At 41.7% G+C, this 25,806-nt stretch overlaps 1 pseudogene; it reads right to left on the bottom strand.

Moving 5' to 3' along the window:
• Positions 1-24,891, bottom strand: part of LOC139710785 (uncharacterized) — an 83,070-nt pseudogene extending 58,179 nt beyond the window's left edge.
• Positions 24,892-25,806: the final 915 nt, after the last annotated feature.

Genomic DNA, 25,806 nt, shown 5'->3' with positions numbered 1-25,806 from the left:
ATGGGTCCTATGGTTGAATCTTAAAGATAAATATGACAAAATTTTCTCTCCCACAAACCCAATTCTTAACCCATTGAGGACTGACTGATTTTGATACAGCACACATTTTCTATAGACACTTGCCCGAGTATACTCGGGGACTCATCCTTAACGGGTAAAACATTCACATACCATCCCAGTGAAAGAGAGTAGAGGACTCTCTGTCTGCTCCAGTGAAGACCAAGAAACTCTCATAACCTTGGCTGAAGAAGACTACATCAACGGCGCCATCAGGCATAAGCCTTGGGGGGAAATATAGGAAATATCTAATTATCACATCTGATGCATGGTTTTTGTTTAGTGTCACATATACTGTACTAGTACTAGTCATACAAATTAATTCTTTATATGCCATGGTATAAACCCCCTGTGTGCCACATCTTTCTGAGACACTAACCCAATTATGCCTTGGAAACTTTTTTTTTTAATCTATGTAACTTTACAGACTTTTGTTACCCCTGGACTTGTAGTGAACAATGTTCTAGAAAAAAATGTCAAGCTCTGACGTAAATTGTATGACAAGCCGAAAGATTTTTTCTTTCAAATGTCCAGTTGTAGCTACATTACTGTAGAGGCATGATGTTTACACTAAAACAGTGACAAAAACATAGAATTTACTCGCAAACCCAGTCAGGAACACCGCTTCATAATCAATCACCACCACCAAAAAAAACAAAACAATGTAAGCTACGTGTGACAGGAATAGAATTGTGAGAAACGCTTCCATTGCACTGTGGCATTTGGCGATTTATCTATCAGTTTGGGTGGGGTTGTGCATTTGAGCAGAATAAGCAAATTTATTGGCAAACCATTGACCAAGTTGGGCGTGCGAAAGAGGCATATATAGAATGAAGTATGCAAATTAGCGCAAGAATAACTGACCGCTGAAAGGTCACAAACTGGGCCTGTCTAGTATTGTACTGCCAGATGGTGGAGGCGTTATTCTTGTTGACCATCAGGATAAAGTAGCGTCCAGTGATCTCAAAGGTTTGGACTTTCTGAGCACCATAAGTCTGCACCCTCTGCCGTAGGTTGAACTTTTTACCTTCAAAACAAAGAAGTACAAATTCATTTTTCAGTCCACATTCCCTCGACTTGTTCCTGACACATCTTAAGGATAATATTATTATAATTCCAACACCTCTGAAGACAGAAGTGTTCTTACTACCGTATTTTGCAGAAAGAAAACATTTAGAATTTTCTTCAAATTTTCTTTATATCCGTGTCCATAATTATGTGCTGTCATGAGTTGTGGTAATCTCTCATCTAGCAATGGCGACACTAAAATTGTGAAAATTCATATATTTTGAAAGTCTTGTCCGATTTCCTTAAAACTTTACTGATGTGTTCTATTCATATAGCTGCAATCCCTCAATTGAGGTATAAAGTAGTACTTGGGAATTATTCTCCTTTATGAATATAATATCTAAGTATTTGAACAATAAAAAATGATGATTTAAAAGCTTTGGTACATGTAATTGATGAATGACAACATTTTTTCCAATATAATGTATGCTGGATTAAAGCTTCATGTATCTCATTCACATACAACAAATAAAGAACAGATAAACAACATATCACTCAAATCAAATCAGTAAAACAAGAATTTTGTTTTCATATGACCTTTGACACTAACCTGTAGCACTCCAGAGATAGATTGGTGACTTTTCTCCGATTGGGTCCCCAACATCCCTAGAAAACACCAAGTATGAGTCCAGGCCAATCGAAAAATACTCTACATCGGTGACGTCTGTGGGATGAACTGTGATGTTTGTTTGCTGTCCAAGCAAAAGATGAGACAACAAAAAAAATGAATGCAGATTAAATGGTGAACAGTCCATGCGTGTCAAATTAGATGAATAAATGCAAATATAATTTGGAAGAGTTGGTCACACTGTGCTCATTTCATTTCAAGTGTATGTCCAAAATGAGCTGTTATTTCCTGCTTTTACATTGGGCATCCCCATGTGCAAACACCATGACTACGATCAGTCTGTTAATACCAACATTACTTCAAGCAAAGTCTTCAGCAGGGGGAATTCAGCTATTCCTTTACTCTGAAGTAGGGGCATTTTTCCCGTAAGGTCTGAAACAATTAAGTCACAATAAGTGATCAACAACATTCTTAGTGTTAAATCATGCATTGCTCACCTTCAACCAGAAAATATGTGACCATGCACCACAAAACAAACAAAAAGTCGCACCCCTTGATTTTATGTGAGGACTCAGAAAAGGTGAAATGGGTCAACCAAGTCAATCTTCAGTTTTTCATATTTTCTGAAAGAGTTATCCTTCTTCTACATTATTCTTAAGTTTGGGATCATAACATGAATGGGAAAGTTTGTTTTCAGCAGTTTTTCTGCAACCCATTTTTGGTGGAGAAAAAAATGATCAGGTATGTCTTGGACCCCGTTTACAGTGCGGGGATGGGCCCAGCTGTGGCCCAGCCGCAGCCGAGCCCAGCCTCAATTGCGAGGCTGGGCCCCGCAATTTTGTCCGTTTACACTGCCGGGCTCGGCCGCGCTTTTGATTTAAACCTTTCAATATTTTGTCGTAGTGGCGCTCTGCTGGTAAACAAATGCAATTTGGTATTGTGTGGTTTTCAGACCCTTTGCCAAATGAATTCTGTGGCGACGAAGTCGCCGTTCGGGCGAAGGCCTTTGCCAAAGGAAAAAATCCTTTGCAGGACAAAACCACCTTAAACTATACTAGTTTTCGACGATGAGGGGGTTAATATCCTGAACAGCGAAAAAGTACAGGCAGAGGGTGTTGAAGTCAGACTAAAATTGGCCGCGCATTTGGCCCAGTTTACGTTTACACTGAGAAAAGGTCGGGCTCGGCCGCGGCTGAGACCACCTCCAGAGCGAGGCCAAATGCGAGGCCAAATGCGAGGCCTCGCATTTGGCCTCTTGTGCCTTTACACTGAAGCGGGGCTGGGCCGAGCCGCGGCCGAGCCCCGCACTGTAAACGGGGTCTCAGAGTCCCCTTTTCATTTCTTGAAATCTTTTACACACTCTTCACTTTCAAGTCTAATAACTTTTGAAAGGATAACTCTGCTGCTTTCAAAGTTAGCATTAATCATGGAAAGAATGTGTGAATAAAACGTGCTCAATTTCAGCTTAATCTGGTAATCCCTTCATTGTTGTTGCTCCAGTGGTTTACATCCTGTCTTGTCCCTTTCATGGCACAGCTAGCACAGCTTAGTAAAGATTAAGCACTTGAATAGACCGTGTACTTCAGAGCCTCTTTTCTCAGTTCATACTTTTCCAGAGTATTTGCTTTCTTTCCAGTGTTTAGGTAGGTTAGAGGAGTCCATTTGTATTGAGTTATACATCATTTTAAAGCTTACAGTCTGCTTTTTCAGAATCTGCCCTTAACTAAAAATTGTGTCTCGCGACTTTTTGTTGGTTTTGTGATGCAGGGTCACGTATTATCCTGATATCTACTTTAGATGTGAACACAGCTCACTACTTTCAGTTACAGATCATTTTTTTTTTTGTGTGTGTGTGTGTAGCCTTTGGGCGTCCATCTGAAAGTCTGAAAGTCCAACCAACTTACACATATTTCTTAGATCCCGTTTACAGTGCAGGGCTGGGCCGAGCCACGGGCGAGCCCAGCCTCAATTGCGGGGCCGAGCCCCGCAATTTTGTCCGTTTACACTGCCGGGCTCGGCCGCGCTTTTAATTCAAACCTTTCGATATTTTGTCATAGTGGCGCTCTGCTTGCAAACAAACACAATTTTGTATATTCTGGTTTTCAGACCCTTTGCCAACTGGATTCCGTGGCGACAAAGTCGCCGTTCGGGCAAAGGCCTTTGCCGAAGGAAAAATCCTTTGCAGGACAAAACAACCTTAAACGATACTAGTTTTCGACATTGAGGGGGTTAATATCCTGAATAGCGAAATAGTACCGGCAGACGGTTTGGAAGCCAGACTAAAATTGGCCGCGCATTTGGCCCAGTTTGCGTTTACACTGAGAAAAGGCCGGGCTCCAGAGCATGGCCAAATGCGCGGCCAATTTTGGCCCCGCATTTGGCCTTTTGTGCGTTTACACTGAAGTGAAAGCGAGCTCAGCCGCGGCCGAGCCACGGCCAAGCCTCGCACTGTAAACTGGGTCTTACTTTTCTGATTAATAATCTAGGTTAAAGATGTCCTTTAGAGAATCAGAAAGCTCTACGAGAGTGAGAAGGACATAACTGCATATTAACTGGTCATTTGTGTCAAAGACAGCTTGACGGTGTGATAGTGACACAAGCATGCACTCAGGTAAAATGGGGACTCTGGGATAATGCATACATTAGGGGAGTCAGTCATGTGAATCTTTTGATATGCAGCAATCTGAAGGCATACACAATAGCCATGTTCAAACATATTTCTAATCAGAGAAAAAGTTTATGGCGCAGCAATTAGAATTCAAATTTATGCTTATCTTACAACCCTGTGTCCACATAACGGTCATGGGAAGAAACTTTGACCAATTTACCACGGCCTTTGTGGGGATCACCGTGGAGGGACGGTGTAACTTCCGGAAGTGGTAGCGCCGTGCACGTCAACCATACCATTGTTTTTTTACCAGCGGCATTTCTCTTCTCCATTCTGTTGATGAGAATTTCTGAGAGCTAGCTTCTCTGTCGCAATCGACTAGGTTAGAATTGTACTGCATGCGCACGTTTGACTCCGGAAGTTTTACCTACTGTAGGTCGCATAAGGTTTGTAAGGTCATAGATACTCCAAGGGCTTGTCCGCACGGGCAATTTTCTCTAATAGGCTAGTCATGGTAGCGAGATACACTGAAAAAACTCAGGAGTATCTTGGTCCGAGGAAGAGGTCGTGGTAAGTTCCCCCAACTGGAGGAAGTTACCATGACCTTGTTCAGACGGGCACTACGCCAACCTACCCTCCAAAGTTACTCCGACCAAGCTTCCTCCGACCCTTCCTCCGAAGTTACTCCAACCAAAGCTCCCTCCGTCTGAACACAGCTATAAACTATTAGTATGTCGGCTGCTTGCTTAGAGAAGCACAAATGCAGCCCTCAGGCAGACATGTGAATTGTAAAACATGAACACCGCACAATCAAGATGTTAATCAAGAACCTCTATAAGAAGAGTTGAGAGAATCAAATCGTTCAAATCTACCTCAAATACTGTTCCATCGGTGTTCGCCACGAGAATGACAGTCTCCGCCTCAGACACAAGGATAACCTTTTTCTCTGATGCTGCCGAAGAATACCCCTGTGTGAACGCGGCCATGCTTTGTGCATGGACTGCAAAATGATGGTTGGGAAAATGATTTGTCTACCATGATACTTTAAATAACAATGATCATCAATAAAGAGGAAATTTTGGTCAATATCAATTTAATTGATTTTACAACTGAAAAAATAGATGACAGTGCAGCAACAAAGCCCTCCCCAAAGTAAATGACTTAGAGTCATGTTGTACATGCATAGCATACGTAGTAAGCATGCAATTTTTATTAGATGTATACACTGTGCCTTCAACGATGTTAAAACTTCCGAATGAAAATTTAGATTTTGGAGACTTTTTCATGCAGCCATTATACTAAATGAAATATATGACAAAGGATCTTTTTCTACAAATATTGATAATATTTTAACGTGGATTCTAAAAATACTGTTGGATAAAATTCAACACGGAAATCAATATTTTTAAGCAAACTACAATTGTAAATTGATCTTTAACATTAAGATCATTTTAAATGTTATTGCAGTTCTTACACGGCTGAACATGAACCGGTGTCACTGTGATGTTGGGTGTCGTTATAACCTGAACGATGGCCACAAAGTCTGCGATCTTTGCCCTGACGTTGTAGACAAGGAAAGTCTTCTGACCGATGGCAAAAGATGCCATGTCCCCAGTAACAGATAGGAATTCTCCAACTATCTCAAAGCCGGTGATCGAGAAGGCTGAAAAAAAATAATAAAACTTGAGAGCATGGGCTGGGCACCAGTACATGCCAATTTGGAGTTAGCTCATTTGCACAGTAATGCCATCCTTGTTTCTCCCAGCATCTATTGACCGATTCGGGTTCGTTGAGGGCAGCAGACAATTTGTGGCACTGGGCGCAGCCATAAACTCATTTTGCGGTGTCCCAGCCAACCCGCCTCCTCTCCCCCACCTCACGGGCAACATGTTTATTGCGCACTTGTAACAAAGGTTCACGCACTAAGCAAGCATTCGCGCACTCAGTACGACACGCCCATGGGCTAAAACAACCATGCATCAATTTTTAAGTCCGTGCGCGGAAGGGGGGTGGGGAATAGGGGAGGTCGGCTGAGACACCGCGTAATGACGCTGCCCATGCCAAAAATACACATAGCGCGTCACAGAATCGGTCAATAGGTTAGGCACTTTATTCATTTTCAAGCAACATTATGCATTCTCCAAGCATGCCTGAAGTAATAATTCATAGAATTCATTTTCAGACAAAGAATGAATTTGCATAGACCATGAGACCAGAATCTGTAAATCAATACTTGGGGGAGCAGCCACTTCTTCGTGTAGTATTAAATGCACTAAAAGCATTCTTGTAGTAATATATTCCTAAATTCCAGGCTTGTTGTCAGGTGGACGTACTGGCAAGAGCCTTTTCTGAGGATTACATGAATAGTCCTCATATATCACAGATGCTCATCTCAGTGAATGTAAAACCTAACATGACTGTTTGAAGAAATGACCTTTTCTGCTGAATGAGAAAAATGAAACTCCAGTATAGCTATGATTTCACAATTTCATTTGAACAGATGTTCTTATTTACAAAACTGGGTTAGAGGCTTAGGTTTAGGCTCAGAGTTAAGAGTGTAGAATTTATGTTTAAGGATTTTGGCTTTGGCTTAGGTTTAGGCTTAGATTCAATAAGTTTAGGGTTGCTGATTATCCATTTATAAAGAATGTGTGTAATCCCAGAGAGCGATGACGTCGAAGATTGAAACCAATATCGACGTTTGAGTGGATCAATTTTACAGCATTAGACTCGGGATCAATTGGGATAAGACTGTGGGACTCCATTTCTAGAACCTCCTCCCTCTACAAGTTCTTTTTGACTCTGATTCCATGTTCAATGTTGCCACTCAAAAATATTTCAAGTACATTCCCATGTGGAAAATTGGGGTCACCTAACAGACTTGACGAATGGATTCATAACTGATAACCAGCCACTCTCTAAGTCTTCTCTATGATGGAAGTTACATTGTACTATTCTCCACCGTGTACTTATGAAAGATGAGTGGTACGTAATTGCAGACATGAAGATGCGGAAACAGAAATTGTGCAAAGATTTAGGGAATTATAAATCAAAATTACCTTTTAGGCCCTACTTGACATGTCTGGACACTAAAAATCTGGCATATCAAATTATGAAGACCTCGACTTGCATATATCAGCTTTACTTGTCAAAACGTTAATAGGAATTAAAGTATTACAAAATTGGCTTTCCAGATAAGGTTTTCAAACACTTGTACAACATACAGCTCTGATACTTTTTTGCACATATTTCTGGACAGGACTGCTTTTAGAAGCATTTTGCTATGAGGTAAAATTTTACTTCATTAATGAATAAATAAGCTAAAAAGTAAATTTACCTGAGATTATTCTAGAGATTAAAATGAATCTTGGGATTGCTCAGAAAACTGGTGCCATCAGAACTTGATTACCAAAGGCACAACTGCACCCTGTCGAATTATCTCACAAGATTTTTCTTTGTGCAAACACTCGGTAACTTTGAACGTGATCAGAAACATTATCAAAAACAAGTTCCTTTGTAAGAATGAAAAAAAAAAAATATCTAAAGTGAAATTGAGAAGTTGGTAACCATGAAACATGTAGGCAAACATGAAAATGTTGTTGATGCACAGAGTAAAGGTGGAAATGCCTTACCCTCACGATTACCAACTCCTGACCCAGGCACGAAGCCGTGGCGAAGATCTTGGATGTGGTAGGTGTCGGAACGCCTGTGCCTCATGCGGGCATGTTCTTCTCTGATCTTGTCAACGGACCTTTTGAATATGAACAAAAATCTTTGTAAATTCAGAAGAGAATTCAAACGAATCACATTCTTGGCAGGTCCCCTGAAATTATACTTTATTTGTCTATTGAGATCATTCTTGAAACATAGGGTGATGGCTATTCAACTAGATAAAAAAGTACCAAAAAAAAATGGTCACACTATTGACAAAATTGAGCTGCAATGCCTGGACATGAACAGGGATTTATTACTATTCATCATAAAGAGTGTTTCTACAGCCACAAAAACAACTGAACATACACCTGGTATATGAACGAAGAACAAATTCCAGTAGTAGACAGACATCCTCACCGAGGTGTCATCAAGTCAACACTGCTTCAGAATCCAGTTTCCATATCATCGCAGAGGGGCATAAACACCAGGTGAGGATCCAGGAATTCTGTAAGGGGGGCGCCTTTCAAAATTAAATGGGGCTAACGAGCACCCCTCAACTTTTTCTCTTTACTTCATTTGTTTTTTAAAAAAAGTGAATAAGGGCCTGCGAACCCCCCCCCCCCCCCCCCCCACCCCTCTGAATCCACCACATAACCCTGTTTGCTCTCATACATGTAGAAGGGTCAGCCTCACAAAAAACTTCTGGCCTCCCACCATCGCAAAGTTGTGGTGCATGCACTGTATCCCAAGGATGTTGTACAGTGTTGCCGCCCTGAAGTTCACTTAACCCTTTGAGGACAAGTCCCGAGTATACTCGGGCAGGTGTCTATGGGAAATGCATGTTGTAGCAAAATCAGTCCATCCTCAACGGGTTAAGATCAGCGGAACAACTCAACTCCGACGCGACGCACCATAGAAAATAAGCACACCTTTGCTCTATGGAAGCAATGTAGAGACCTTCCAGCCCCGCCCGGCTATAGAATGCTCCCAGCTGCCCTAGGCCTGCCCCTACACCTCCGTAGTGCTTTGAGACTTCGTTCCAAGGTGGGGCCTATGCTGTACCGATACCTTATTAATTGCCCTAAGCCTGGCAGGCCGGCCTATGTATAGCATCATGACAACCCACTCGCCATGCAGCCACTGATCCCTGAATACTGGGGGAAGAACAATCTAGTAGATGCCTGGTCTACTCAGTAAACGCTTGTCATGGAGTACAAATGTAAATTAACCCGTTGAGGATGGTTTGGTTTTGCTACAACACGCATTTCCCATAGACACCTGCCCGAGTATACTTGGGACTCGTCCTCAATGCCAACGGGTTAACTGTTGTAAATATACTATGCATGCATGTGACTGGAGTTCTACAATGCACAAGTACTTCAATAAATTAAAATGATCGACTCAGTGCACCTGAGTTTTGAACAAATTCTCTTCACTCATGGCAGTAGGACCCTACTATTACTAGAGATCTAAATTATACACGTAGATCCCCAGGCATTCACACGTTATGCACTTCAAAAGGAAGTCTCGCCTTATATTCATCACGCGTACCGCTAATTAGAGTCTACACCCTTTGCGGCCATCAATAATTATTAGAGTCAGTATCCGGTCATAAATACTTAGGAATTGTTTTATCAGACAATTTGAAATGGAATAGACATACATTTAAAGTTACAACCACTAAAAAAGCCCAATTAAGCAGCCAGTATGATTGGCTTGAATTCCTCTGTCATATTTCATAATTAAAATTTTCGTCATGCACCAAGAAATGTTAAACTCCAACTGCAAGGATTATCGTTTGTGCAAACTCCGACTGGTTTAACTGCAGTTAAACTCCAAAACCAACTGCAAGACGCCAAGAACAAATTAAGACAAGAGATTATCAGTAAGGGCCTACGTCCCCACTTGGGGTATTTAACTGTGCAATTGTGGGACCCTTCACTCCACTTAAATTTACATCAATAAGATTCAAGCAATACAAAATAGAGCAGCTAGCAGCCAGATTCATCTGTACAAATGGCTGTCTTCCACCTCCACGGATCTTCACCTGTTGCTGTAGTGTAGGAACCTAACGTTAGCTTTAACTAACGTTAGTAACCGCTAGTTTACTAAAAATTCTTAGACCTAAGATGTTACAACTTACAAGTTATTACAGTTAACATTTTATAGCTGGCGTGGTATATAATTAATGATTTTTTTAGTCAATTGTTCATGGCTTATTGTTATTTGTATGTTGTTGAGTTGTAAGCCGTTTCGTCATTAATGTCATTCGTCATTAATGTCTTAAAGACATTAAGTAAAGTAAGGCCCATAAAATGAGGTAAGGAAGAGTCATCAACATTACCGTCTGTGCTGCGCGTACATTTCGTCTGCCCGCAGCTCGATGCGGCGGACATGGTCCTGCAACTCCCGCTCCACAGCCGCGGCGAGTCTTTCAGAGATACCGGCTGTCGAGCGAACGAAAACTATGGCAAAGAAAGCCAATATAAACAGTCTTCTCCAACATATTGCCCGAAAAGAATCTGAAACAAACATAATTCGTGGGAGAAATGGTAGAATGATATGAAAATCATAAATAAACAAATAAAAGAAAATTAAAAATCATAGAAGGGGGTTTAAAGAAAATGAGAACTAAATGACACGCTCTACCCACAGTCGTTCTCCCCTTAGAATGGTTTCATTTTTTCAAAAAACCGCGCGCCAGCGGCGCGCCACTTCTAAGGGCAGCTAGCCCGGTGCACGTGCGTGCCGCTCCGGCCGAGCGTCTCGTAGTTTGCAGGCACAAACCCTTGTTGGTCGTAAAGGAGTCTGCATCAAGACTACTATATGCACCACTTCGGCACTGTCCCATAGGCCCTGTGTTGTAGCTTCTCAGGGAGAGGCTGCAGTGTAGTGGTGCGTGTATTAGTCTCGGCGCATGCAGACTCCTATACGACCAACAAGGGTTTCTGCCTGCAAAATAAGCGTCTCGCGCCACTGCTTCCTCCCGCCCGGTCGGTGCGTGCGACCTTGCGAGCCTAGCCTGCCCGAATCATTGTGTGCATGCAGATGAAGCAAACATTCCAACGTGCACCACGCAGGTGCGTGTGTAGCCTTTCATCAAGGCGTAATTGAAAGACGATCCACCCCTGCACAGACACAAATGACGCATTCTTCTTCCATGATAAGACGAAGGAAGAGAAAAAAGGCACAAGTATAAGCCTATATCGACAGCTGCTAAGGCAGCTAAAATAAATACAAAGTGTACTAGCCTACGTGGTAAATGTTCCAAATGGCGCAAATAATGCAATCCATCAGTGCAGCCTGGTATCAAACGCAATAGGCGGCCCATAGGTACCTGTACGATTTATCTAGTAGGAGTCGACTCAACAATATCAAAATATTTTTGCATTGCCCAGCCCTCCCTATAAAAAAAAAGAAGGTCACAACAGCAAAGAAACATAGAAATAATAAAACATGAATTTTAGGTATTTTACGCATTCAGTTCCCTGTTTCTCTTCAGTTTCTGCCAATTCATACCTTTAATTGTTCCAGATAGCTCTGGCTTTGATCCACGAGAGAGATCATGCAAATTGAGTGAGGGGAGGGTGTCTGAGGGGAGTGTCCGCCCTCCCACGGTTGGGAGCTTTTTCAATTTTTTAGCTCTTTATGGTGCAAGCTGGTGCATTAATAAGTGACTATTTTTTACTTATTTTGAAAGACAAAAGGGAAATTTGCCTTCAATTGCAACTCTTACTTTGATCCTTTAAGCTATGCTCCCAATGCGTGAGAAAAATGGGTGTCATGCGTGAGATCGTGAGACAGACCCTAAATGCTTGAGTCTCACTCACAATGCGTGAGACTTGGTAGCTCTGCTCTCCATTTTCAGAGGCAATGCTTTCAGCAGCAATACGTATTAGATGCACTTTCAATATCCCTTGTCTATGACCCCCGCAGGGATGCCAAGTTAAAAAAAAAAAAAAAATTATGAGTGAGATTTTCATGACTCGGTATCTCGGCGCGCAAATGTGCGCGCGAGCGAGGGTGTAGGAGGGTTTTCCCCCTGTGGCCTCCCACGGTAGGGAGCTTTTTCAATTTTTAGCTATAAATGGTGCGATCAGGTGCATACTTAAGTGACTATTTTTTTACGGTACTTATTTTGAAAGACAAAAGGGAAATATACCTTCATTTGCAACTATCACTTTAATCTTTTGAGCTGTGCTCATTATTATAGGCCCAAGTTGCAGACTTCGCCCTATGCGTGAGAAAAATGGGTGTCATGCGTGAGATCGTGAGATGGCCCCTAAATTCTTGAGTCTCACGCAGAATGCGTGAGACTTGGTAGCTCTAGACCCCGTACGAGTGCGCGGGACTGGGCCGAGCCGCGGCCGAGCCCCGCAATTTTGTCCGTTTACACAGCAGGGCTCGGCCGCGCTTTTTATTCAAACCTTTCAATATTTTGTCGTAGTGGCGCACTGCTTGTAATCAAACGCAATTTGGTATTGTCTGGTTTTCAGACCCTTTGCCAACTGAATTCCGTTGCGACGAAGTCGCCGTTCGGGCAAATGCCTTTGCCGAAGGAAAAAATCCTTTGCAGGACAATCTTACCACCTTAAACTATACTAGTTTTCGACGTTGAGGGGGTTAATATCCTGAATAGCGAAATAGTACAGGCAGAGGGTTTGGAAGCCAGACTAAAATTGGCCACGCATTTGGCCCAGTTTGCGTTTACACTGCGAAAAGGCCGGGCTCGGCCGCGGCTCGGCCGCGGCCGAGCCAGACCCCGTTTACAGTGCGGGGCTGGGCCGAGCCGCGGCCGAGCCCAGCCTCAATTGCGATCGAGGCCGAGCCCCGCAATTTTGTCCATTTACTGCCGGGCTCGGCCGCGCTTTTTATTCAAACCTTTCAATATTTTGTCGTAGTGGCGCTCTGCTTATGCAAACGCAATTTGGTATTGTACCCTGGTTTTCAGACCCTTTACCAACTGAATTCCGTGGCGACGAGTTGCCGTTCAGGCAAACGCCTTTGCCGAAGGAAAAAAGTCCTTAGCAGGACAAAACCACCTTGAACTATAGGCCTACTAGTTTTCGAAGATGAGGGGGTTGATATCCTGAATAGCGAAATAGTACAGGCAGAGGGTTTGAAAGCCAGACTAAAATATTGGCCGCGCATTTGGCCCAGTTTGCGTCTGACTGAGAAAAGGCCGGGCTCGGCCGCGGCCGAGACCACCTCCAGAGCGAGGCCAAATGCGAGGCCAATTTTGGCCCCGCATTTTGCCTTTTGCGCGTTTACACTGAAGCGGGGCTGGGCCGAGCCGCGGCCGAGACGCGCCTTACGGGCCGAGCCTCGCACTGTAAACGGGGTCCTCCAGAGCGTGGCCAAATGCGAGGCCAATTTTGGCCTCACATTGGGCCTTTTGAGCGTTTACACTGAAATGAAGGTGGGCTCGGCCGCGGCCCAGCCGCGGCTCAGCCTCGCACTGTAAACGGGATCAATGAATGTCTCTACAGCGTATTTCAGCAGAAGGCTGGATAGAGCTTGATTATAATTGTCATAAAAATAACACATGAGGGCGCCCTACACGCTGCTAATCATGGCTGTATGCATAAACTAAGCCAATTTTACTTTGCGAAAATTAGGAAACAAACAAAACAACAACAACAAAGCATTTGCAAAGCCAGGTATGTTGTTTTTGTTAAGTGTTTACGCTGAAATAAGGGTCTGTAGGCCTATTGTAATAATAATAAGTATTCATGTAGGTCCTAACCCTTAGAAGGTACTTACCAGGCCACTACCCATCTCGGAACAACGAGATTTTATCAAAAAATTTGGCAAGCAATAGTAATTAAAGGGGGTGGCTATAGTAACTGATCAGTGGGAATCAGTGGGAATGCTGGGGGATGATTGTTCCAATCAGATGTGGTATTCATTTAAGAGTTACATGTATCTATTGTTGGGGGAAATTTATTTGCTTCAAAATGGTCTCATATTCAAGTTATGTATAGTGTAATGTTTCCAGGTTAGCATGCCTGTACAGTGCCGGGGCGATTAAACTGCGCATTACCTGAATATGAGACCATTCTGAAGCAAATAATTTTCACACAACAATAAATAATATAATGTATTCTTAAATGAATCCCATAAGGATTGGAATCCCCCCGCATTCCCACTGATTCCCACTGATCAGTCACTAGCCATCCCCTTTAATTAAAAAACTTCTTGCTCAATAATACATTCAATGCAGAATAATTGAATGGTGCCTTCCCTATAAGTATAAACTAACGCGACATTCTGATCATGAGTTCTGCAAATTTAATTCGTTGTTTGAAAAATCCATAAATCTCATAGCTACGTCGGATAACAATCTTTGCGTTTGGTCGCTTTGAAGTCGAGTAATGGGGAAAAAATATCGAAAGGCAGTTTGCCCATGAGCTTTGTTGCCCACCGCCTCCGCTATACGTTTTCAAAAGTGTGAGAGCAGTTTATATTAGTTTCTTGTGCCACTTCTGGGTGTCATCAGAAAAAAAAAATAACAAAATAAAAAATGGGCCTTCAGGGAATCTATCTGATTTCACTTCAGCAAAAAGGCGCTGTTACCCTCGCTCCCACTTCAAGGATTCGAGGCTTTCCTTGCCTAACAACTGATAGACCATTAGTGAATTCCTGCTCAAGGAACTGAGTATATGAATATAAGAACGACCCAAGTCCATGGAAGACCATTTCGAGTAAACTAAAAAAAAACTTCATATCTTTTTTATTAGTCCAATAATAATCTATTTAACTGTGATGGGAAGGCAACATTGTATATACAAATTAGAACATTATTATGACAATTAACATTTACATTCATTGTGGAGAGGCCATTTTGTGTGGTGGACTTGGGTCGTTCTTTGATTCATATGGACTTGGGTCGTTCTTTGATTCATATACACAGGGGCGTCACCAGCTTTTTTTCAAGGGGGGTGCGTTTTGACCCTAATGTAACGAGATTTTTTATTTTTTTTTTTGACATACATTATAGGAAGCTCTCAATCCCTAGACTTTTACTGTTGTTGAGGGAAACCAAGCGGGGAAAGGGCACCGGCGTAGCTAGGATTTCATCTTTTACAGTAAAAAAACTACCATTTGGAGCTATATTTTTTCACTTTGGAAATAAAGGGGGAGGGCGCACCGGGCGCAGCTGCCGGCAATTACTGGCAGCAACATCAGGAGAAAGGCATAACAATTAAATGCGAGCGAGCGGAGCGAGCGAGCTTGAATATTTTGACATTTTACAGCAAAAAACCCTGCCGTTTGTTGCTATTTTTTCGCTTTGGAAATAAAGGGAGGGGGGCGCACCGGGCGGAACTGTTGGCAATTACTGGCAGCAACATCAGGTGAATTGCATAACGATTAAATGCGAGCGAGCGAAGAGAGCGAGCTTGAAAATTTTACATTTTAGAGTCTAAAAACTGCCATTCTTAGCCGTATTTTTTCGCTTTGGAAATTAAGGGGGGGGGGGGGGGGGCGCATGCCACCGGGCGCAACTGCTGGCAATTACTGGCACTGGCAGCAACATCAGGTGAAGTGCATAACGATTCAATGCGAGCGAGCGAAGAGAGCGAGCTTGAAAATTTTGACATTTTACAGTAGAAAAACTGCCGTTCTTAGCCATATTTTTTCGCTTTGGAAATTAAGGGAGGGGGCGCACCGGGCGGAACTGCTGGCAATTACTGGCAGCAACATCAGGTGATTTGCATAACGATTAAATGCGAGCGAGCTTGAAAATTGTACATTTTACAGTCCAAAAACTGTCGTTCCTAGCCATATTTTTTCGCTTTGGAAATTAAGGGGGGGGGGGAGCGCATGCCACCGGGCGCAACTGCTGGCAATTACTGGCAGCAACATCAGGTGAATTGCATAACGATTCAATGCGAGCAAGCGAAGAGAGCGAGCTTAAAAATGTTGACATTTTACAGTAGAAAAACTGCCGTTTGTAGCTACATTTTTTTCGCTTTGGAAATTAAGGGAGGGGGGGGGGGGCGCACCGGGCGCAATTGCAGACAATTACTAGCAGCAACATCAGGGGAATTGCATAAAGATTAAATGCGAGCGAGCGAAGAGAGCGAGCTTGAAAATTTTACATTTTACAGTCCAAAAACTGCCGTTCTTAGCCATATTTTTTCGCCTTGGAAATTAAGGGAGGGGCGCACCGGGCGGAACTGCAGACAATTACTGGCAGCAACATCAGGTGAATTGCATAACGATTCAATGCGAGCGAGCTTGAAAATTTTACATTTTACAGTCCAAAAACTGCCGTTCTTAGCCATATTTTTTTTTCGCTTTGGAAATTAAGGGGGGAGCGCATGCCACCGGGCGCAACTGCTGGCAATTACTGGCAGCAACATCAGGTGAAGTGCATAACGATTCAGTGCGAGCGAGCGAAGAGAGCGAGCTTAAAAATTTTGACATTTTTACAGTAGAAAAACTGCCGTTTGTAGCTATATTTTTTCGCTTTGGAAATTAAGTGGGGGGGGGGGGGGGGGGGCACACCGGGCGCAACTGCAGACAATTACTGGCAGTAATATCAGGGGAATTGCATAAAGATTAAATGCGAGCGAGCGAAGAGAGCAAGCTTGAAAATTTTACATTTTACAGTCCAAAAACTGCCGTTCTTAGCCATATTTTTTCGCTTTAGAAATTAAGGGAGGGGGCGCACCGACCGGAACTGCTGGCAATTACTGGCAGCAACATCAGGTGAATTGCATAACGATTAAATGCGAGCGAGCTTGAAAATTGTACATTTTACAGTCCAAAAACTGTCGTTCCTAGCCATATTTTTTCGCTTTGGAAATTAAGGGGGGGGGGGTGGAGCGCATGCCACCGGGCGCAACTGCTTGCAATTACTGGCAGCAACATCAGGTGAATTGCATAACGATTGAATGCGAGCGAGCGAAGAGAGCGAGATTGAAAATTTTGACATTTTACAGTAGAAAAACTGCCATTTGTAGCTATATTTTTTCGCTTTGGAAATTAAGGGGGGGGGGGGACGCACCGGGCGCAACTGGACGATTACTGGCAGTAACATCAGGGGAATTGCATAAAGATTAAATACGAGCGAACTTGAAAATTTTGACATTTTAAAGTCCCCAAACTGCCGTTTGATGCTATATCTTTTCTTGCTTTCGAAATTGAGGGGGCGCACCGGGCGCAACTGCTGGCAATTACTGGCAGCAATATTAGGAGAATTTAAATGCGAGCGAGCGGAGCGAGCGAGCTTGAAAATTGTGACATTTTACAGTCCCAAAAGTGCCGTTTGTAGCTATATTTTTTGCAGTAAAGGGGGGGGGCACACCGGGTGGAACTGCCAGCAACTTCAGGAGAATGGCATTACGACTAAATGCCAGCGAGCGAGCTTGAAAATTTTGACATTTTACAGTCCAAAAACTGCCGTTTGTAGCTATACTTTTTCGCTTTGGAAATTAAGAGGGGGGGGGGGGGGGGACGCCCGGTGCGCCCCTCCCCCTGGATCCGCCACTGGTAGTCAAGGGTGTCGGTTTATGTTCATGACTGTGGGAGGTATGACCAGCGAGGTGGCGTCGAAGTGACCAAGTATGGGAAGGATGTCCAAAATCTATGTATATAGTCAACACGTATAGAATACACTTGCACTAGTAGATAATTATGTATAAAATCAGTGCTGCCAGAACCAGGGGTGCGAATTGCTTTTGCCCACGATTTTTTCTTTTTTGTTATTTTTGTCCCCGATGCAAAATTTCAATAAATAAATAAATAAATAAATAAAAAATAATAATCATTTAGTGTCCGGCGTTGAGGTCGCTCGCAGACTGAAGGTTTTTTTTTTTTTTTTTTTTTTTTTTTTTTTTTTTTTTTTTTAGGGTCTGAAGGGGGGTGCGTTCGCACCCAACGCACCCCCCCTGGTGACGCCCATGTATACATGATACATGTATTCTGCTATGGAGATGAGAGAAGGATGAGAGAGGGCGCTATAATATGAATGTAAGAATGACCCAAGTCCTTCATTCTTACATTAATATAAGATTTAACTCATTCATTTCAGGCACTTCCGGGGGCAATTATAGGATTTATCATTTATACACAAGATGAGTCCATGCATAAGCTACAATTTCCCATGTCAAACTGAATTTGGCCAAAAATTGGACTTGGGTCGATCTTATATTCAGGTCTTCAACTTGATATTATAAGCCAGTTTAAAAATAGCTCACGTGCACTTTCTTTTTTTTTTTCTCAGTATCATAGGCTATAATATAGGCACTTACTTTGTTTTCAAAATGGCATGTACAAAGATCCTCTTAGGATCTTTGGCACGTAATCATGCATAAGTTTGTCCTACTGAACAATTCATATTCAAATAAAGAACGAACTTAACATTAGACCAGGACTGATGACTACAAAAGTCTTATGGACCGTTTCTGTTTAAAATGTATGGATGTTTCTTTCATATAACAGCCTGATAGCGGAGCATTTCATTTACCTGCTCCCTCCCACCAGGCAGGAATTCAAAATAGGCATAGTTGTTGCTATAGGTAGGCGTGCCCAGCGACTGGCAAGGTTTCTGGCTGTTGAAGGCCAACCTTACATGACATCTGAATACAGACACTTTCAAAAATCACCAAATTTCACCGTTTTTGGTCACTTAATTCACCATCTGGCAACACTGGGGTCTTGTAGTGTCGTACTCATGGAATGTCAATAACTTGTGGGCTGGATATTGATTCGTGGGTATCAAACTCGTGACGCTCGCATGCGCGTCCCAGACACAGTCCGAATCAGCAGAGAGAAGCTTCGGCCATGCAGACTTCACACACAATCCGCCCGGTATACATCGATATGGCCTCAAATTCAATCCAGGGGAAATGACTTAGGCCTATATTCTGTCATTCCTTGCTCTATTTTTTTTTCATAAAATGCGCACTTATTCCAGCTTTCTTCTTTTCTTTTGTCAGAGATACTTTCATGGGTAATTTTCCAGACACACACACGCATCGGCATATATATACCTACCCCCAAACACGCGTATTTGTTTGTGTTTATATATAAATAATCATTGTAGGCCCTTTTATATTTTGCCTTGATATACTTATAATATACTTTAATATATGTTTTTGTACTTTACATTTATTGGTTGGCTCTCAGTCTCACTTCATTTATTCTTATCTTTCTTTCTCCCCCCCCCCCGTTTTTTTGTTTTTTTTTTGCCACATCCTTGTACTAAAGGTTTAGGGCTCGCTGTTTGTTCACCCCCCCCCCCCTGCACTCATGTTGTTGCTCTCTCACTCTTTTCCAATTCTTTTTCAATTCTTAATCCTTCTGTTGTTCCTTATCATGTTTGATGTTGCCTCCCTATTCGTCTTTATCCTTCGCAGTCTGCCCAATTATGATCCTTGGGCTCATCACTGGCCCATCTCTGCTTTTTGTGTGTTCACCGCCTGCTTTAATCCCTCTTCCTAATACCTGTTTGGGTCCCTCCGCCTTTGACTTTTAATCTGCCTTTTCATTTTCATTGTTCTATGTCCCTAACACTCTTCAAACGGTGCTTGTTGTGTGTAGTCCATTATCTGGGATTGCAGCTTTCCCTACATGGTTGTCGTTTTGCCTCTGGCGAAAATTCTGCAAGGGTGGAAAGCTCAGGCTCCCTGTAACAAAGTTGCTGTTTTCTAAACGTGTTGCAGATAAAATCCTTTCTTCTCATCCGTTGATGTCGTTGGCCGTTGAGATACGCCTACGTCACAATATGAAATATAAACGTCAAGCCCCATTTCATTGTAACGTATAAAACGTCACAATGAAATGGCGCTTACTAAACTGTATTACTGCACCGCTCAGATGCGCCTATAATACGTCACAGTGGTTCAGATAAGTACGCCTATACGTCACAGTATGAAATAAGGCGCCATTGTATCGTGACGTAATCCACCATACTACTTATTGTAATACACGTACCTTACAATAATGTGTTGCAAGAAAGTCGAGTTGCAATTAATTGCAACTTTCTTGCAACAACCCCTTATAGATATCTACCTAATTTCTGCTTAACATTAAAGGACAAGTTCACCTTCATAGACATGTGGGTTGAGTGAATGCAGCAATATTTAGCAGAAGACATTAGTGAGAGTTTGAGCAAAAGCGGACAATCCGTTCAAAAGTTATGAATTTTTGAAGTTTCTGCTCAGTCACAGCTAGATGAAAAGACTCCTATAGTTTGTGATGTCACTTAAGGGTATGCCTGCTTTACCTCTGGGTTAGCGTTCATGCTCCCTGATAGTCTATAGTACTCATACTTAGGCACTCGTTATAAACTTGATTATGCTCGTTATACTTGTGTACTAATATGCTATTTTTTAATCAGTTCTTTTTCTTTTACTTTTTCTTTCTATTTTCATTTTCTTCTTCTGCCCTTTTTACCTTGCTATTTTAGCTCTCATATAGTTTTATACTATCAGTTTGTGTCATATCTCCATTGCAATTATTCACATTATTATTTTTTTCCCCTGGAACCCGCGAGATACGAGCTTATTTGCTTTCGCGGTTCCTTCATATAATTTCACAAACTATGTGGGGCTTGTTATAGAGAATTGTCTTTTATGTACATACGCTGACAATTTCTATTCATGACCCATTTTATATTATATTTTGTGTCTTGCTTGCTTCAAGTGTTATTCTTTTTTTTTTGGGGGGGGGGGGGGGCATTACAATTTCTAAAGTGACATCTTCCATACGCAGAGCGCGTTTTGAAAAAGCACTCATCTGAGTGCATAGACAGGTATAGGGCTAATGCACGCAAAGTCTAGTTCATGAGCCCAAAGCTGCGCAGTAATATCTCGGGAAGTAAAAGTAACTCATCAAAATGGAAATGTAGGTCGTACACAAGGAGTAGATGCAGAAATTTTACATTTCTGTACACATTTTACATAGGTACCTTTTGAGTTGAAAATTAGCTGTTTTTCACCTTAGGATTCAGTACTCCGCATAAGGACACACATTTTCGCGCGTTATATGAACGGCGCGGTGCGCGCGAACAGGCAGGGAGAGGTCCCATCAGAATGACCTACTTCGAGACGTAAAAGAACCACTATTCCTGTCGAACAACCAAAAAGTAACTCCTTAAAATGAATAATCATATTCTAATGAATATTCATGTGAAATATCTAGCCAATTGGAAAAACTTTCCCATAGGTACCTCTGCAATATTCATATTCCTTAGCTGCTGACGGAATCTGCCTCTGATACACTGTATTTAACGCGTGCCGCACTTTAGGATACCGCATTCTGATTGGCTAATAGGTTTTCGGGCAATCGGTCACCGCGTGATCATTTCATTAATATTCATCACTACTCACGCCACTGGATCGCTGTGATTGGCTTCATGTAAATGAACCTCAGATTCAAAAATAATGATCTCGCTGCATCGCGATCGGATACAGTGTACTTTGTGACCTCCACACTCTGTACTGTTCATGGCCGCCTTACTACATCGACACTCTTTCCTGTCCACTCATTTACACCACACACTGCACTGGCGTGCTCTGCATCTCCTGCCTTCTATAATCCCTTCCATACACTTTTTTTTGGACGTACTACTACTACTACTACTACTACTACTCCTCCTCCTCCTCCTCCTCCTCCTCCTACTACTACTACTACTACTACTACTACTACTCGTACTACTACTCGTACTAGTAGAGTATGACAAAATCAAAATACGGTATATATGCCCATTGAATATTAAAGACAGCTCGCACAGCTAGAAAAGTATTACATCAGTAATATAAAAAAAAATATCAATTTGATCATTACAGAATTGACACTTAATCATTCGGATTAGATTTTTGTGTACGGCTATGAATAAACTTCGAACTATTAATCACTTTTCAATGTCGTTGTGTGGCTGAATTGCATAATGTACTTGTATGTCACTGCGCTCTGCACTGTCGTAATTACTTTTTGATTCCGTTGAGTTCGATCCCCCGCCACCCCCCCCCCCTCTCTCTCTCTCTCTCTCTCTCTTACACACACACACACACACACACGCACACACACACACACACACACACACACACACACACACACACACACACAGGCACACCTCTACCCAGCAAAATCGACACAAGCACATGCTGTATACACATGTCATACACTGACAAAACCTTTTGGACATAAACACAAAACAGTGTATATATGAAGGTAGACCAACAGCCATTTGCTTTTATTCAGTCTTTTTTTTTTTTTTTAGTCATCTGCAAAATTACAATACGTGCAAATTCTCTAACAAGATACAGAACTGGTACAAATGCTCTAACAAGAGACAGAATTGGTACAAATCATCTATTGTCTTTATCAATTAAATATTTAGTCCTACAAGGTAGTAGATATCTGCAAAACTATGTGACGGTTTAGAAAAGAATCCAGCGCGTGTGAAATTGAATAACAAGTCATTGTGTCAACAATGTACGGATTAATTTCATGGCAGGATTGTACCTTTGCGCGTAAAACTTGTAACAAAAAAACAGGGGTATATTTTTGCTTATACGAATATAGTGTAATGTATGTACATAATACACTGAAGTTTGGAAAAGCGCTGAACTAGGGGAGCTGTGTGTATAATTGCATTGGCTTGAATGGTTTAGCTAATGAGACGTACAGGATGTTTCACCATAAGGCTCATCAGTGACTGACCATTTGTTTGTTTTGTTTTGCTTCTTTCATTTATGAGGGAAGAAGACGGCACGAAGGGTTGTATCGTCTTCTCTTTTGAATGCAAAAATACTGGTCAGTGCTGATGAGCTTTCGGGTGAAGCAGGCTGCATGACTCATAAGCTAAACTATTCCAGCCAATACAATTATATTTTTGATGACTTTATCTTTAGGATATTTCGATTATGAGAGAGTCAATTTATACATTTCACGGAGGTTTGGAAAGATTTAAAATGAATTACATTATAATTCACCACATTCCCTAAAAAAAAAATAATAACCTTATATAAATTTCATAATCTGCAACGATAACAAGGAACATCATGAAAATTTCAGTTGCTAATATAGTACAATGTATTACCTGTTTGTATCATCATTGTATCAGAGTGCATGTATTCAGAACTACCATTTAGGAATCCATATCCAAAACTCATTTCTATTTCAGAACAACTGGGCCATGTGTTCATTGCTTCTAAGTCGTTTAACTGATATACATGGATATGATTATGAACACTTTTTTAAGTGTGCACGACACAGCACTTTAGCATGTACTGTGAAGGAATACAATAGGTCCTAACAATGATACTGCACTATCATTTGCAAAAATTCAGAACACCTTATAAAAAGTAGAATTTGACCCACAGCTGTACTCTATAAACGTGAGATATGTTTGAAAAAAATCAAATATAAACATTTTAAAAATTATTTCAAAATAAAGTTGAAGAAATACTAGTAGTTTGCATAGTTGCAAGCCGTTGTCATTATCATGATTATTGCGTAAAGACTTACGGCTCAATGAAGTGCACATAATGTTCAAGACATACCAGTAATTGAGACCTGCGATCATAGAAGCTAATGCATATTACATCAACGATTCTTTTACGGGCTTTTTAGATGGCATTGTATTCTTTAAATCATATACAATTGGTAGCATTTTGATTGATCCACGGACGGACGGACAACCCGAAAACTTCTCGGACCTCTTCTGGCGGAAGCATAAAAAGTTTGCCATGTACATCCATCATAGTAACATTATTAAACATGAAACGGTGACATTTGAAAATAGAACTTTATACCCTTATATTCTCAGGAAAGATACACAATTATGCAATGTTCTTCAAAGGGTAATTTTTAAGTTTCAAAAGGTTGACTTCCATCAGAACAGTACTGCTCTACTTTGGCAATTGGAAGCAAATGACATACCATCCAATCTGAGTTAGTGATATTTTCATACTCTATCTAGTGCGCTCTTAATAGTCAATTCTTGTGCATGGACACTCATCCTACCAAGTGATGTGCTGGGCAAGACATCATGACATTACATTGGCGTCAATAAAGAATGACAGAAACATTTATCTTTTTTTTACAATAACTGTCAGTTTTGTCAATTGCTTCCTTTACCCAAAGTAGGGCAGAGTACCCCAAAGTTTAAACACCTGCGTTTTTCTCCTTTTTTTTTTTTTTTTTTGGACATGCATACTATCTTGAACATCAACAACATCTCTGTACTATTATACAAAACGATGAACATAAAGATCCATATTAATTTTTCATTGCTTCTGTATGGTCTGGGTGACTGGATGTGCATGAACCATTTATGATTCATTGTGACATAATTCTACATTTGACAAGTAGCACTATTATGGCCAGCATATTTGCCACACTTTCCACACTTGTAGGATTTTCGTGGAAGTTTTATGCCTTTGTGTGCACGGTAGAGGCGTCTATTGCTCCTTCGCATGATCTGGACCAGTGACTCAACTCCTCTTCGATGATTAGTACCTCTAAAGTACTCCGTTGTTGTCATGTCATTTAATTTTTCTAGTCCCTGAGCATTGAATATGTGGATAGAACCTAGCCTTTCTATGATATCAGCGGCATGTACTACAAAGAGATGCATGTAGGGGGTTGCTATCTTCGAAGTGCAAGCATCTACCAGGTTGTCATACCACTCAACCAAGTCATTTCTCAACTTTGTCAATTTGGCAGGCCTGTCAGGAGACATGGCCTCAGCCTTCTTGAATGATCGAACATCGTCATACAGAACCCTAAACCTGCGCCATGCATTTACCACTACATGTCCGTGTGCATGAGAGTCAACAAGCTTTTCTATGTCATCCAAGACTTTCTCAACTTTTTGTTTTTCTGGTCCTCTCAGATCCCGGCATTTGACCATTTTGGCATCTTTGTCATAAGCCAGAGGAGCACCACGCACACCTGCTTTCTTCAAGATGTCTTCCATCTTAGCGCATCTTTTCATTTTTTCAGGAGCATAACACCTACTCACTGATCCAATTTCTTGCAAGTCAAGCTCGTTGATCATCTGAATAATCTTCTTCAGTAACCTGTCTGTGATTCTAAGATACATGTGCAACGTATCAAAAACTACGTTCTCCGTTCCGATCGACTTGAATATAGGATCTCGTACACAGGAATATCCCTTTTCACCGATTCTCCTGGGCTGTTTTGGAGCTGTAACATGCAAATGTTGACTATCAATCAGGCAGTAGATACACGGATATTTGGAATTGGCCGCTCCCATTCCACAGATGGTTAGAAGAAACTTGTAATCTCCTGATAAATGATATCGAATAGTGTACTCCAACTCGTCAATGACAACACTTGTGAAGGAAGCTACATCCTGCACTATATCCACCAAGTGTTCTTTCAACTGACTGTATTTCTCTTCATCGCAAAGTATCGCTATGGGATGATGTACACTTGCGGAAGTTGCATTGGCTTCATCGTTTAGAATTGTACATGTGACATTCACGTAATGCCAATGGCCTACCACTGTGCCATCTCCAGTTATCTTCACATCTACGTTCTGCTTACCTTTTCCAAGTATGCCCTTGTCTACAAGACATTCAATTTCTTTTTTCAAAAGTACCTTTATATCTCTTTGAACTCCTGGGTTAGACGACTTGGTTTTGGACAAAGGGATATCCATTTCGCATTCAGTGATTGTCATGTGGCTTTTTACTTTTTTGAGATTCGGGATATTGCTGATACACGCAAGTGCATTCCAAGACTCATCTGAGATGCCATGAGCATCCTTTACTAGCACGGCGAGATTTACCCTTTGTAAAATGTCCTCTTCATTACATCCTGTCATGCTACACAACTCTTCTGTATCTTCAATCAGAGAAATATCCTT

Source organism: Diadema antillarum, unplaced genomic scaffold (assembly GCF_040938485.1).
Source record: "Diadema antillarum isolate AM-2024a unplaced genomic scaffold, OU_Dant_1.0 seq00001565_RagTag, whole genome shotgun sequence".
NCBI lineage: Eukaryota > Metazoa > Echinodermata > Echinoidea > Diadematoida > Diadematidae > Diadema > Diadema antillarum.
Note: the sequence above shows the minus strand (reverse complement) of the source record. Positions and strands in the feature narration are given on the sequence as shown.